Source organism: Ovis canadensis, chromosome 21 (assembly GCF_042477335.2).
Source record: "Ovis canadensis isolate MfBH-ARS-UI-01 breed Bighorn chromosome 21, ARS-UI_OviCan_v2, whole genome shotgun sequence".
Lineage (NCBI taxonomy): Eukaryota > Metazoa > Chordata > Mammalia > Artiodactyla > Bovidae > Ovis > Ovis canadensis.
This window is the reverse complement of record NC_091265.1, coordinates 22,245,497-22,262,191: the sequence shown is the minus strand read 5'-3', so window position 1 is coordinate 22,262,191 and position 16,695 is coordinate 22,245,497. Positions and strand designations below refer to the sequence as shown.

Genomic DNA, 16,695 nt, shown 5'->3' with positions numbered 1-16,695 from the left:
AGCATAGCTGTAACTCTTCCAGCATCTTTGGAATTATATTAATCCTACTCTATGTCTCTTGTAAGTTCCACTTTTCAAAAGACTTGAGAAAAGGCAATAGGACTCAAAGAATATCACATAATCAGCTCTACAACTAGACATGCATTTTCTCTCTGAAACATTGCAAAGACAATATAGCACTTTAAAAAATTATACTGGGCAAAATTTTGCTTCTAGCAACTAAGACTAAGAACAGTTTAGACTGTCATTACAAAAAAAATAACAAAGATATATAAGTGATATTTGGGGAGTTGCAAATTTGAAAGGAAAACCATTTGAGGAATCTTAAATGCTCTTGTACTCTTTCAAAACTTAAAAATGTTGCAATAGTGTCATATTTAGACACCAAACATCTTACTGAATCGACCCTATGGTGTCTTCCTACATCAAGTCCAAATGTGTTCCAGCATCAGTATCTTAGTTTTCCTAGTCTTATCTAAGGAGGTCTTATTTAAATGGAACATGGTTTCCTTTATAACAGTTACCTTCTGAAAACCCAACTTTGCTTATTTATTATGCAATTTCAAAGAATCAGGATTAATTTAGCCACCATAGAGTAACTGCCACCCTCTTTCCCAGAACTCCCTATGACCAATACACCAACATGCTGGAGATCAAGTGGGGCTGGGGGTGGGGTTTTCCATAAGTTCTATCAGGGAAATTGAAACAAGACTCAAGAAAATCAGACCAAGTGAAAACCTTTTAATCAGTCAAGCAATGTCTCTGATAGCTCCAGAGAACAAGTCTCTCAAAAGTATACTAAAGAAACTGGCTTAGGTATAAGTCAAATTGGGTCTTTTCATAATCTACCCGTATTAATAGCCTGGAACACCCACCTATGTTATGGGCTTCCCAGGTGGCTCAGTGGTAAAGAATCTGCCTGTCAATGCAGGAGATGCAAGAGATGCTGATTTGATCTCTGGGTTGGGAAGATCTCCTGGAGAAGGAAATGGCAACCCACTCCAGTGTTCTTGCCTGGAAAATTCCATGGACAGATGAACCTGGCCAGCTACTGTCCAGTGGGGTTGCAGAGTCAGACACGACTGTGCAGGTACATACACATACAAGCGCGTGCACACACACACAAACGCACACACACGCATAACTAAGGCAAGGAGTTCACTTTACCAGCTTCAGATAATTCAGGCCTTTCACAATTAAGAGTCAGGGAAAAGAGGGAGGAAGACATAGAGACAGAGAATACACAAAAACAGGCAAGGAGAAAGAGGAGGCAATGAGAGTCACACACACACACACACACACAAAGATGAAGACAGACAGAGACTAAGGCTACTCCTTCAGAAGGCAGTTTTAAGACTCTGACCCTAGATTGTTACCGCATGGAGTAAACTTATTCCATGGAGCTTCCTTCTCATCTGTGAGACAAGCAGTGCAAAGGAAAGCAAAGAGTCTTTCCTAAGGGTCTTTCCTAATATGTAGGCAAAGGACTCCTAACAGCTAGTAGAACAGTGTTGCTCATTATGAGCCAGAGTCTCACATAGTAGGTAAACTACTTTCTCTTCTGAGCGAGACAAGTACGGCCATTCACAGATGATGGAAGCTGCCATCTCAGCGTGATGTCAGAGGACACGTGATTTATGGGAGAGCCCTCCTCTAACAGCCCAGACTGGAATGAGGGGAAGGAAAAAAGATATTTCCTACTTTGGGGGAGCTTCTAACCTAAACCGCCCGCCCACTTGTGCCATGAATGATAATAAGTGCTTGTTTGAGCAAGTGCTTATCGCAACAGCAAGTTGCGATAAGAAACACTGTACCACTGTGGATAACTAACGTGGAGAATTCAGGAGGGGCCACCAGCCCATAATATGCCTTGCCAACCTCTCAGAAATAGTCATGCTGGAATCCATCTTGGCTGGGAGATGCACACACCACTAGGAAGGGCTCTGAGTCAGACCAGAAATGGGGACAAGGAAGATGGAGACAGAGACAACCTGGAAAACTAACCTCATTGCCATAAAACCCGACCGTGAGTCACATGGCAAAGATGTTCTCCTGGGTTCCCTTAGGCTGCTATACTCTGCTAGAGTGCCCCTTCCCAATAAAGTCCTTTGCTTTGTCAGTACATGTGTCTCCTCAGAAAATTTCTTTTCTGAGTGTTAGACAAGAGCTCACTCTTGGGCCCTGAAATGAGTCCACCTTCTGGCAACACGGCAATATCCACCATGTATTATGATTCCATGTGGATCACTGCCATGAGTGGTATGAGTCTGAAGCCATGAGCAGAAAGAAATGACTGGTCCATATTAGTGCTGCAGATTTTTTTTTTTTTTTTTTTTTTGCAGAGGAGATACAATCTGACATTTGACATTTCAAAGATGAGATTTTTATTAGACTGTCAAGTTGAAAAAGGCATTCCAAGTCACAGGAGCAAAAGCTTAGCAATGTAGAGTATATGTCATTTGGCAAATGGTAAAAATTCAGTCAGAAAAGGCTCAAGTTACTGGAATTGGCTCAGTGGTAAAGAATCCATCTGCCAATGCAGGAACCGTGGGAGACATAGGTTCAATACACATGGGTCAGGAAGATCCCTTGGAATAGGAAAGGGCAACCCACTCCAGTATTCTTGCCTGGAAAGTCCCACAGACAGAGGGGACTAGGTGGTTACAGTCCATGGAACTGCAAAGAGTTAGACATGAGTTAGCGAATGAGCATGTGCACATTGGAACTGACAGAGAAGTGGAGAGGGAGAGAGGGTGTGTGGGTGTATGGGTGTGTATGAATATGCGTGAAAAAGGCAACTTATTCACATATTATGGCACTTTTTTAAATGTCACACTAAGGATCTAGATTTTTATCTTTAGCAAATGGAAACCAATAAAGTATCTTTAAGTAGCAGAATGACACAATCTGATTAGTGATTTAGGAAAAAAAAAATATTTGGAAGTTAAGGATGGATGGCTAGAGATGATGTGATCGCAGCATAACTGTGATCAGGCCCAGGTAATGCCATTGGCATTGTTGTTGTAATGTTCCCCATCAGCTGTAAACTTTTGTGATCTTTTCATAGGGCAAAACCTCTCTGAGAAACCTGAGCCTCTATAGCTTTTGGAAATGCTCTGAGGACTCAAAATTCTAGATATGGTGCTAGCAGGGATCACTGATTTACATAATGGATCAAAACAAAGACAAGAAAGATATGGATCAATGCTAACAAGACTCAGAGATCTGCAGTGAGAATAACTCCCAACTGATGGACTTAACCTCCTCTATTCTTTGGGACTAATGACCAACTAGCTATATGATAGCTCTAAACTTGGGGTTAATACCACATCCCTGAGAGTGACTGGCAATTTATTGGGATATTTTAAATTACCAAAATCACTAGGGCATGCTGCTGACTGTTAGTGAACATGTTAATGCAAGCTCATGTGCCCTATGCACAGTGAGGCCAAACAATCCGAAACACAGGAGGTTGGAGCAGAGAAAGGATCATGCAAGTTGATGAGGTGGCACATGTCTCTAAAATCCTCAAGTTTCCTGAAGGGTTTCAGCAAAGCATTTTAAAATGCCAGATAAGGGAGAGGGTATCAGACGGTATGTGGTCAGATCATGCTGTTGTTGTTCAGTCTCTAAGTCCTGCCCAACTCTTTGTGACCCCATGAACTGCAGCACGCCAGGCTTCCTTGTCCTTCACTATCTCCCGAAGTTTGCTTAAACTCATGTCCATCGAGTTGGTGACGCCATCCAAACATCTCATCCTCTGCCATCCCCTTCTCCTCCTGCTCTCAGTCTTCTCCAGCATAAAGGTATTTTCCAGTGAGTTGGTTCTTCATATCAGGTGGCCAAAGTATTGGAGCTTCAGCTTCAACATCAGTCCTTTCCATGAATATTCAGGGTTAATTTACTTTAGGATGGACTGATTTGACCTCCTTGCATCCATGAGACTCTCAAGAGTCATCTCCAATACCACAATTCAAAAGCATCAATTTCTTCACCACTCAGCCTTCTTTAGGGCCAACTCTCATAACCGTACATTACTAATGGAAAAACCATAGCTTTGACTATATGGGTCTTTGTCCTTATAGAACATGCACAGTTCTCCGAGTGATGATGAAGGAACAGGGTGATGTCATAGGGGTTAACTTAATCAGTCCTTAGGCTCCAGGATGCCTGAGGTTATGTGTTCAGGGTCATCAAGTAGTTAACACTTCCATTTGGTGGGGAGAGGGGGTCTTCATATCTGCCAAACAATTCAGGAAATGTGGATTGAATCCTATTATCTACGTACTTCAGAGAGGAGCTAAAGCAGAGGATATGGGGGGAAACAGGGATCAGGGAGGCAAAATCTTCTGAAATATGTCAGACAGGCCTTTAATAATAACTGCCATTATAACTATACCACCAAAAGTACAGTAGTTCTCCATCAGAAGCATTGCTATACCAATATTTGCTAAAGTGTCTCGGGCTCCAAAATCAAACTGCAGCCATGAAATTAAAACATGCTTGTTCCTTGGAAGAAAAGCTATGATAAACCTAGACAGTGTACTAAAAAAGCAGAGACATCACTTTGCCAACAAAGATTCCTATAGTCAAAGCTATGGTTTTTCCATTAGTCATATATGCATGTGAAAGTTGGACCATAAAGAAGGCTGAGTGCCAAAGAATTGATGCTTTCTAATTTCAGTGTTGGAGATGACTCTCGAGAATCCTGGAACAGCAAATGGATCAAACCTGTCAATCCTAAAGGAAATCAACCCTGAATATTCATTGAAAGGACTGATGCTGAAGCTGAAGCTCCAAAACTTTGACCCCCTGATACAAAGAACCGACTCATGAAAAAAGACTCTGATGCTGGGAAAGATTGAAGGCAGGAGAAGGGGACGACAGAAGATGAAATGATTGGATGGCATCACCAACTCAATGGACATATGTTTGAGCAAACTTCGGGAGATAGTGAAGGATAAGGAAGCCTGGTATGCTGCAGTTCATGGGGTCACAAATAGTCGTGAATGACTTAGCGATTAAACAACAACAACGAAGTGTCTTCTTTGGAATATTTTGGTCTGAGGAAACTCTATGAAAAACAATGCCTAAAACAAAATAATAGTGTTCTGTAATAAGTTTGTTTGTTTTGTTTAGTTCTGTAGAGTTTGTTTAGTTCTAAACAACATATCATTTCTTAAAGAGGCATTTCATATATTTGGATATTAAGAATAATAAACAGTTCTGTTTAATTTTGTATAATTCAATTTCAAATATATTTCTCTGTAACGTCCCCTGACCACTTTCAGAAATTACTTCAGAAATACAGAATCACAGACCATAGTACAGATTTTGCATGCCTCACTAGCTCTGAGGGTAACTGAAACCAAGCAGGACCCTGTGGGGCCTCCTACAAATTCTATCCACGTCCCTGTTTCTTATTTGTAGGATAAACTGGCATGGTGGTAAAGAACCTGCCTATCAATTCAGGAGATTCAGGAGCCACAGGTACAATCTCTGGGTCAGGAAAATCCCCTTGAGTAGGAAATGGCAACCCACTCCAGTATTCTTCCCTGGAAAAATCCATGGATAGGGGAGTCTGGTGGGTTAAACCCTCTGGTGGGTTACAATCCATGGGATTGCAAAGAGTTGGACAGGACTGAGTGACTTAGCATGCACACACAGTCTTGACTCGGCCTCCTAGACCTTCCCTGAGTTCCAAAGGGCAGATTCAAACAGGTGCTAATCAAGAAAGTGAGGGAATGAAGACACAAAAGAGGAGCAGTCAAGAAACAATAGTGTCACAATGGTGCAAAGTCCTGGTTCCTTCTGACAAAATATGCATACGAAACATTGTGAGTTCTTCTGCTGAACTAAGGCCCCCACCCAGGTGGAGGAGGGTAACTTCAAGCTGAGCACAAGATTTCTGGAGCAGTCCTCTTACCCCACCACGAATCAATCTGAAGAAAATTACACACTCTGAAGTCCTCATCCCAAATTTTGCCTCTAAAAACTTCTCTCCCCAAACTATTGGGAGTTTGAGCCACCCATTCTCTTTGCTTGCTACTGCTAAGTCACTTCAGTCGTGTCCGACTCTGTGCGACCCCATGGACGGCAGCCCACCAGGCTCCCCCATCCCTGGGATTCTCCAGGCAAGAACACTGGAGTGGGTTGCCATTTCCTTCTCCAATGCATGAAAATGAAAAGCCAAAGTGAAGTCGCTCAGTCGTGTCTGACTCTTCGCGATCCCATGGACTGTGGCCTCCCAGGCTCCTCTGTCCATGGGATTTTCCAGGCAAGAGTACTGGAGTGGGGTGCCATTGCTTTTTAATAACCCTTTATTTGCTCTAAATTCCAGCATTTGATTTGTTTGGCCTCATTGGGGATTGGACAAAGGAACTTTCATTTGGTAACATTACTACTGGTGAAAGAATCACTTTAACTCACAAAGGATACTGTTGATTCTCAACCTTGTCTGTGATTAGAATCAACTGGGAGTCTTAGAATACCTGTCTGTGTGTGTGTGTGTGTGTGTGTGTGAACAAATGCACACTCCCCACCTCTGAAGATTCTGGTGAGGCTTATGTATCAACAGTAAGAAAACAAGCTTCCTAGGTGATTTTAATATCCAGCCAGATGGACATCCATTTTTTAAAATGATTACTGCTTCTTATTTAACGAGTAACCCACTTATAATATCATGACAAATACCAATGCGATTTACTCTTTTTTTTTTTTGCGTGTGTTTATTTATTTAGAAGCGGTCCGAGTTTGAATAAGAATAACTGATCAGCATTTTAGAAAAAAAATTGAAATCTGTATTATAATCATGAGGCAGGAAGTAGGTGGGCCCCTCAGTAAAGCAACTGGAGCTTCATTCCCTACAGACCAAAATCTAAGACAAGAATAGCAGGACAATTAAGAGAGAAGCCTGGGCCCTGTGCAGACCACATATTTCTTGTTCTAAAAGTCAGGAGACCTCCCTGACCACACCTGTGCAGAAAAGGCTCCTTGGAGGTCAAAGAGGAAGGTATGTTAATGGATTTTCTCTACCTATATGCCTTTTTGGTAAAATCCTTCTTGGCTAAGGGATGTGTGTGCACACATGGGCAGTCCTGAGGTACACTAAATGTAGACTGTGAACCAGGCAAATCAAAATGACTCACCAAAGGAAACCTGGAACAAATACCCCACAAAAGTAATTCAAACGGCCACGAGGGCGTGACTCAGTGACTCTCTCTCCCTGAATCTGCCCGAGTGTCTATCCACATGCACTGTACTTTTTCCTCTTCAGTTCAGTTCAGTCGCTTAGTCATGTCCAACTCTTTGTGACCCCATGAATTGCAGCACGCCAGGTCTCCCTGCCATCACCAACTCCTGGAGTTCACTCAGACTCACATCCATCGAGTCGGTGATGCCATCCAGCCATCTCATCCTCTGTCGTCCCCTTCTCCTCCTGCCCCCAATCCCTCCCAGCATCAGAGTCTTTTCCAATGAGTCAACACTTCACATGAGGTGGCCAAAGTACTGAAGTTTCAGCTTTAGCATCATTCCTTCCAAAGAACACCCAGGGCTGATCTCCTTTAGAATGGACTGTTTGCATCTCCTTGCAGTCCAAGGGACTCTCAAGAGTCTTCTCCAACACCACAGCTTAAAAGCATCAATTTTTCGGCACTCAGTTGTCTTCACAGTCCAACCCTCACATCCATACATGAATAAATACTTCACTTGTGTACTACCTTTTGTCTTTGTGAGAATTCTTTTCTGCAAAGTCAAAGAGCCAGGGCCCTTGACACTGACCACTGGTCTAGTGTCTAAGATCTAGTGTTCTCACTGCCAAGATCCAATCTCAATCTCCAGATTGGAACCCAACCTCCACTCCAACTAATTTCAGGCTGAGACCACCCAAGATCAATTATATTTTCTGATCTATTTTCAGATCTCAGAGCAACCTCAGGCTTGTATCTGTGAATTTTCTTTTTTTTCCCCCCATTGGAGAAATGACAAAATAAGCAGGCACTGATTTATCACATTATGATAATAATTGAAAGAGAAATAAACTTTACATTTGTTTGCTGGAGCATACTATTAAGAGCCACTGCCAAAACTCTACAAGTAAAAACAGACAGGTTTAGGCATATTTTTAGGGAGAATACTCTAGCAAAGTATCGGCTAGAGAAACAGACGCAGGATCAGAAAGTAAAGGTGTGGAGAAGAGTTGGGTGATGGTTTCACATGTCCAGACAAGAAATGATGACTTTTTAAAGAGGAAGCAGTGCACTCAGGATGAAGGAAATGAGTCAAGGAGTAGTATTTTTGAGGTAGCATCTTGATTAGATGTTGTAAGAGAGGAAAAGTAGCCTTCCCTTCTAGTTCTTGGATAAGACAATCTCTTCCCCCACTCCCCATAATACAAAGATTAACAGGAAAAAAGAAAAAGAGCAGTGGTTTAATAACATGAATACTTCCTGTATGCATGAGAGATACCCAGGAAAACTAAGTAACTGAAATGGCCCAGTTCAGTTCAGTTCAGTTCAGTCACTCAGTCATGCCTGACTCTGTGACCCCATGGACTGCAGCACGCCAGGCTTCCCAGTCCATCACCAACTCCTTGAGTTTACTCAAACTCATGTCCATTGAGTCGGTGATGCCATTCAGCCATCTCATCCTCTGTCATCCCCTTCTCCTCCTGCCTTCAGTCTTTCCCAGCATCAGGGTCTTTTCCAACGAGTCAGTTTTTCGCATCAGGTGGCCAAATTCTCTCCCATTAGGGAGTTTCCATAAGCTGCTTATCTTTCTCCATCAGAGGGCAGACAAACTGAAAACCACAATCACAGAAAACTAACCAATCTGATCACATGGACCACAGTCTTCTCTAACTCAATGAAACTATGAGCCATGCCATGTAGGGCCACCTAAGACAGATGGGTCATGGTGGAGAGTTCTGATAAAACGTGGTCCACTGCAGAAGGGAATGGCAAACCACTTCAGTATTCTTGCCTTGAGAACCCCATGAACCGTATGAAATGGCCCAAGTCACCACCTTAAACACAATCTCCAGTTAAACACAAAAAAGGATTTTGAGGGGTCGGGAAGAGTGAGTTATGGAGGGCTGTCAGGAAAATCCAGTTAACAAGGGTATGGTTACTAATGTAGGTTTAATTCCTTCCCTTTGCCATCACCATCGATAAGAGTTTCTAGGTAATTTGTCACCCTCCTCCCTCCAGAGACAGTCGTCCTTAAGATGGAGATTTCCCTTATAACATGTGTCTTTTACAAAAGGATAACTTCTACTTGGTTTTCAGAGCTTTTCTGTATCTGCTATTTCAAAAAGTAATAATAATAACCAGCTTAAGACAATCTTTATGCACAGAGGCATATTTTGGGGGTGGCAAGTTCTGCTCCCCTTCATGGCTTATTGGTCTAAATAGAAAGATAAAAAAAAAATTCTACAAGTAGCTGCTAGATTTTTCTGCTTAGGAAGTTAAAATACAAGAGACAATTTAGGAGTTATAGATTTGGAAATACTTTTTAAAAGAATATTTAAAACTATTCAAGTTAAGATAGGGCTTCCCTGGTGGCTCAGAGGTTAAAGTGTCTGCCTCCAATGCAGGAAATCTGGGTTCAATCCCTGGGTCAGGAAGATCCCCTGGAGAAGGAAATGGTAACCCACTCCGGTATTCTTGCCTGGAGAATCCCATGGACGGAGAAGCCTGGTAGCCTACAGTCCATGGGGTCACGAGAGTCAGACATGACTGAGCGACTTCACCTTCACCTTCCTTCAAGTTAAGATATCCTCCCAGGGAAAGAAAATAAGTATATTAAAGAAAGAGAGTGAGAATAGAACCTTGAGAAATCTATTCATAAGTGACAATAATGGGAAGAAAAGCAAGTGAAGGAGCAGGTAGAATGATCAGGGAAGGAAGAAACTATGGATAAACAAAGTGGGGAGATTTTCAGTAGAGAGGAGGAAGACAAGAACTAAATGCAACTCATTGCTGCAGCTCTAGGGATCTGCCACTGACCGGTGAAAGAGGTATTTAGTACCTTGAAGGAAACTGTCGTCAGATTAGAAGATGAAGGGAAGGAGGCAGTGAAATGAAGGCAGGGAAAAGCCATCCTGAGAGAGCCAAGAGAAAGTTTTTCTTTGAAACTCATCAAGCTAGGAAAAAAGATTTGATTTGATGAGTTCAGGGCAGAAATCAAAGTCTGTCACAGCATTACAATATAGGCATGGGGGCAGGACTTGAGAAGAGGTACAAAAGAGCAAAAGTGCATGGTGCAAGAGAAATGAAAGGATGGGATGGGACTTCCTTGGTGGTCCAGTGGTTAAGAATCTGCCTTGCAATGTGGGAGATGCAGGTTTGACCCCTAGTCAAGGAACTAAGATCCTTCATGTCCTACATGTTGTGGAGCAACTAAGCTCTCTTGCCATAACTACTGAGCCCACAACTAGAGAGTCTCTGCACCACAGGAAAGATCCCATGTGACACAACAATCTTGCATGCCACAACCAAGATCCAACAGAACCAAATAAACACTGAAAAAAGAAAAAAAAGAATAAATGAAATAATGGAAAGAAGGGTACAAATGCTTCTTCCTCTGAAAAAGGGATAAATTTTCTACCTAAGGTAAAAGATCAGGTCCTCTCCCAGGAAGAGTGTGTGTGTGTGTGTGTTTAAAGTTTGGAGTATTTGTAGGAAAGATAAAAAGGTGCGCTCAAGGTCCAGTTGAAGTTAAATAAATTTAATTTGTATTTGACTGGAGAGTCACAGAACTGTGATTTTTTTCCCTAATGATGTCACTCTGGGAATCTAGGAGAAAACCTTATTAATGAAACTTACTGGATTTTGAGTAGAAAAAGATAGGGAGGAAGTGTAAGGTACAGTTCGGGCCAAGGCAGAAAGAGGAAATATGACCTCAACAGAAGTAGGTTACCTTTATTCAGGCAAGGAGGGGCGACAGTTGGCCTAATGACCAGGCTGAGCACAGAGAGGGATCAGGGAGGCTCCATATTTGTAGGGAGGCTTGTGGAAGTGATAAGGGAAACGTTAATCAGGAGGGATGTTTTGGGTATTTTTTAGTTGGGATGGCATTTGTATTTGGGCAGGGGGTGATATATCTTCTGGGCAGGTGTAGGGGGTGGAAGGTTTCTGGACAGGGGATGATAAGTCCCAGATAAATGGAACCAGCCTGGAGCATCAGGGCGGGACCTAAAGTTCTATTTTGTTTTCTCCGAAGTTGGATGATTCAGCAAGGGCCTTTGAGACTGTGGTTTTCTTTTCTAGGCCCAAAAGACTCCTTCAGAAATTACTTAGGAGATTAATAAGAATGCTTTCTCTATGTATTAAAAGATATGAAAAAAATCACATCAGTGCTTTCAGCACTCCGCCTTCTTCATGATCACAAATCAGATGGCAAGAAATAATCATAAGCATTTGATTGGAATTGGATCATTAGTTCAGTAACCATTCTAAAATTGGTGTGAGTGTGAAAGTTCTCACCTCAGGGGAAAAATAATCCCTGTCATCAATTTGCTTTAAAAGTGATTTTGACACCTCCTCAAATACAAGTAATTATTCAGGGTGATTTATTATCTGTCATAACAGATTCAGGCTCAAACTCTGGATACACCTTACTCAATGTCAATCTGATCTGTAGAAGATAAGCAGGGCTCTCGAGGTTTCATGGTCAGGGAGGGAGAAAATCAGGAAGGGGGGAGTTAACTGTAAATATTGCAAAATTTATTTCTCATTGCTCCAGTGCCTACTGCCATAGCATGCTTGAATAGAAGTTCAGAAAGTAGTATGACTAAGAGCATCACAGTAAGTGAGGGAAAAAAATACATACACAGGGTCCTCTCTGACAGATTTGGGGCACATCAGTCTTTAAACTCCCGGAGATTTCATTCTGAAATCTTTAGAAGCTTACTTCTTTCACCTGATGAGGCTTTACTAAAAATAAGATGAAGAATTAAAGTTGATTCTAAGAATATTGATGCCTATAGTGACCCTAGAGTGGTTACAGAGATAATCACCTGTTTTTCCCACTAACTAGGAACCAAGAGTGTTCTGTTACAAGTATCCACTCCATCAGTTCCCTTTTTTTTGTAGATATAGCCCTTTTGAGGGGAAGGGGACATTTTAAAATGGGAAAATAATCTAGAAAGAAATGAAAGTCATTTGCCTGGCAGATCTTCGGGATTTTTCCTGATATGTGGCCTTGCTTAATTAGGCTAAGCCTATTTGAGAAAGAGGGGATTTTACAAGGGCTTCCCTGGTGGCTCAGGTGGTAAAGAATCTGTCTGCAATCCAGGAGATTCAAGTACAAAGATTTTGTATGTTAAAATAGCTAAAGAATACCACCAGAATCCCCCTCTTCAATTCTTTCATTGTCTCATTATTATAGAAATCCATATAATGCAAAGGATTAAGAGCAAAGATTTGCAATCTTAACTTTTCCAATGGCCTCCCCTCATCTTTCCAAGACTTACTCCAGCTCAGTTCAATTCAGTCGCTCAGTCATCTTCGACTCTTTGTAACCCATGGACTGCAGCATGCCAGGCCTCCCTGTCCATTACCAATACCCAGAGTTTACTCAAACTCATGCCCATTGAGTCGGTGATGCCATCCAACCATCTCATCCTCTGTCGTCCCCTTCTCCTCCTGCCTTCAATCTTTCCCAGCATCAGGGTCTTTTCCAATGAGTCAGTTCTTCAGATCAGGTGGCCAAAGTATTGGAGTTTCAGCTTCAACATCAGTCCTTTCAATGAACACTCAGGACTGATCTCGTGTTTCTTTAATATTCTTTAAAATGTATTTGGAAAACATGGAGAAAACACAAAAAGTGAAAATATATTATGATCACAACATGTAAATTTTAGTTCTATAGAGACATTAAGAATTTCCAATACTTTATAGCCAGCTTCAATCACAATTAACACGCCAAAGTGTTAGTAAGAACATAGGAAGAAGGTTAACACTGATTCAAATTTAGAAATGTTATATTCCAAATGCTAGCTATATTAGAGTTCAGTCCCCTAATTACTAATGAAACTAATAAATTGTAAGCACTTGAGCTTATATCACCTTTTCTCAGATTTCAGCTACTTTATCTGAAAAATGAAAAACTATTCCTCCACAGGGTTATTTTGAAAGTCTTATGAAATAATGCTTATGAGAGAAATATTAAAGTGTACATGTATGATAAAAGCAAGAGATTTATATTAATATTGTTTAGATGAACAGTGATGGCTTAGAATGAATAAGATCCCATATTCTCAGCCAGAATTTAGCTTAGAACTTGTTATTCTTATTTTATAACATTTAACCCATGAACTCTACTATCATATTTATATAACAAGAATGCAAAGATTCCCAAAAAAATATAAGTATATCAACACAGTAACATATAAATAGTAAAATACATTAAGTGGAATTTATCCCAGGAATATGAGGTTTAATCAGTACAGCAAGTGAAGGAGATAAAAACACAGATTGGAAAAGAAGGCATAAAAGCTGTTGCTTTTTCCACAAGTGATATGACTGAATATACAGAAAATCTCAAAGAGGCACCAAGATATTTATTGAATATTTATATAGTAGCAATAACTATTTGAAAAAAATGAAATTAGATAAATAGTACCAGTTACAATTGTATCAAAATGCATAAAATACTCATGGATAAATCCAACAGAATATGTGCAATGATGTGCGAAAGTTGTGTGCCCCAAACTGCAAAATACTGTTGAGCTTAATCAAATCTGGCTTCATATTAGCATATTCTGGGGATGTTAAAACTTTAATCTTAACTTCAAAATTAAAGTTTCCTGACTTCTGCCTGGTTCTCTTGAATGAATGGAGCCTGGGAATCTTCATTTTGCCAGAGTTTGCAGGTGATTCTCCTGCAGTCAGGTCTGTATTCAGATACTGCATTCAGGTACATTTCTGAACTAAGGTGAAGTTATTTTTTCTATGAGACTGAAAGAGGCTTTTACTTCCTCTTTCTTCTCATGAAGTACCTCTTCAATATGCTTCTTATTCTCCAAAGCATCTAGCAGACACCTTTATCCAATAAGTAAATATTGATTTGAACAGAATGTTTCCACAGTAAGCAGCAGTGAAAGGGTAGGAACTAAGAGAGTATTTGGAAGATCTTGGTTTTCAATAGTGCTATATTTTTTTATCATGCTAAAATTATACTCTGGATTGAATCCGAGTCTCACAAACTTGTTGGGAGTGGCAATGTGAAAGCTACTGTACATAGCATCAGATTGTTACCAGACCAGCCTCTGGTGGTGAGTAGAGGGGTGTCTGGGAATAGGTAAAATACTGCATGCATGGCAGTCTCACCGAGTTAATCATCATTAATGGTTTGAGGGAAGAATAAACGGGAGTGGGAGAAAAGTCTCACAGTGGAAAGGGCTCTGAAGGGGCCTCGTAAGAAAACACACATGGGAAACCTGCTTTTGGTTTATAGATATGGTAGACAGACAATTTTCAAAGGCTTAATATCTTTTTTTTTTAGTTTTTTATTTTTTTAATTTTAAAATCTTTAATTCTTACATGTCTTTCAAGTTTGTCACAACAGGTAGGGATGAAGGGTTTAAAGGGCACTAAAAAAGGGTCAAGAAAACGACTCTATTCCTTGTTCTGCTCCTATCTGACTGTAATTTTGACTATTTTATTACATCTATTTCCCCCTTATTTTCCTGCTCTAGAGAATGAATGGAATTGTTAACACATCATCTTTAAGTTCCTTTATTTCCACCACCATCCCCCCCCCCCACACACACACACACAAACCTATGCTTCAAAACATTGGTACATGAAACAGATTCAGGTGAATAAGAAATGTGTCACTAAGTTTTAGAAAATGGACACCAAACTCTTGAGGAATTCTTTTAACTTCAATAAGCATAAACATTTCTGAGAGGGAGAGAGAGAAACAGAGAGAATACACAGAAAGACAAAGGGCACAGAAGGGGTGAGGGGAGAAAGGGAGAGAGAGGACAGAGCCCAAGAGAGAAAGATGCCAAGTGAGACAAAATTCAACTCTGGATCGTGTGCCAAAAATGATCTACCATAATACTGATGGCATCATAGTAGCAATTATCTGTACTGTGGCACCAAGAAAGACATCAGTTCAGTTCAGTTCAGTTCAGTCGCTCAGTCGTTTTCAACTCTTTGCGACCCCATGAATCGCAGCACACCAGGCCTCCTTGTCTATCACTAACTCCCAGAGTTCACCCAAATTCATGTCCATCGAGTCAGTGATGCCATCTAGCCATCTCATTCTCTGTCATCCCCTTCTCCTGCCCCCAATCCCTCCCAGCATCAGAGTCTTTTCCAATGAGTCAACTCTGCATGAGGGGGCCAAAGTACTGGAGTTTCAGCTTTAGCATCAGTCCTTCCAAAGAAATCCCAGGGCTGATCTCCTTCAGAATGGACTGGTTGGATCTCCTTGCAGTCCAAGGGACTCTCAAGAGTCTTCTCCAACACCACAGTTCAAAAGCATCAATTCTTTGATGCTCAGCCTTCATCACAGTCCAACTCTCACATCCATACATAACCACTGGAAAAACCATAGCCTTGACTAGATGGACCTTAGTCGGCAATGTCTCTGCTTTTGAATATGTTATCTAGGTTGGTCATAACTTTTCTTCCAAGGAGTAAGCGTCTTTTAATTTCATGGCTGCAATTACCATCTGCAGTGATTTTGGGGACCCCCAAAATAAAGTCTGATACTGTTTCCACTGTTTCTCCATCTATCTCCCATGAAGTGATGGGACCAGATGCCGTGATCTTCATTTTCTGAATGTTGAGCTTTAAGCCACCTTTTTCACTCTACACTTTCACTTTCATCAAGAGGCTTTTTAGTTCCTCTTCACTTTCTGCCATAAGGGTTTCTGCCACTTTCTGTCATCTGCATATCTGGGGTCATTGATATTTCTCCCAGCAATCTTGATTCCAGCTTGTGTTTCTTCCCGTCCAGCGTTTCTCATGATGTACTCTGCATATAAGTTAAATAAGCATGATGACAATATACAGCCTTGACGTACTCCTTTTCCTATTTGGAACCAGTCTGCGGTTCCATGTCCAGTTCTAACTGCTCCTTCCTGACCTGCATACAGATTTCTCAAGAGGCAGGTTAGGTGGTCTGGTATTCCCATCTCTCGAAGAATGTTCCACAGTTTATTGTGATCCACAGTCAAAGGCTTTGGCATAGTCAATAAAGCAGAAATAGATGTTTTTCTGGAACTCTCTTGCTTTTTTAATGATCCAGCGGATGTTGGCAATTTGATTTCTGGTTCCTCTGCCTTTTCTAAAACCAGCTTGAACATCAGGCAGTTCATGGTTCACGTATTGCTGAAGCCTGACTTGGAGAATTTTGAGCATTACTTTACTAGCATGTGAGATGAGTGCAATTGTGTGGTAGTTTGAGCATTCTTTGGCATTGCCTTTCTTTGGGATTGGAAGGAAAACTGACCTTTTCCAGTCCTGTGGCCACTGCTGAGTTTTCCAAATTTGCTGGCATATTGAGTGCAGCACTTTCACAGCATCATCTTTCAGGATTTGAAATAGCTCCAATGGAATTCCATCACCTCCACTAGCATTCTATCACCTCCACTAGCTTTGTTCGTAGAGTTGCTTTCTAAGGCCCAGTTGACTTCACATTCCAGGATGTCTGGCTGTAGATGAGTGATCACACAAT

General features: G+C 41.1%; 1 protein-coding gene across 1 annotated transcript in view; it reads right to left on the bottom strand.

Annotated features, from left to right (window-relative positions):
* The window catches only part of GRM5 (glutamate metabotropic receptor 5), a 786,169-nt gene that overhangs the window by 724,739 nt on the left and 44,735 nt on the right, over window positions 1-16,695 (bottom strand). The window lies entirely within an intron of this gene.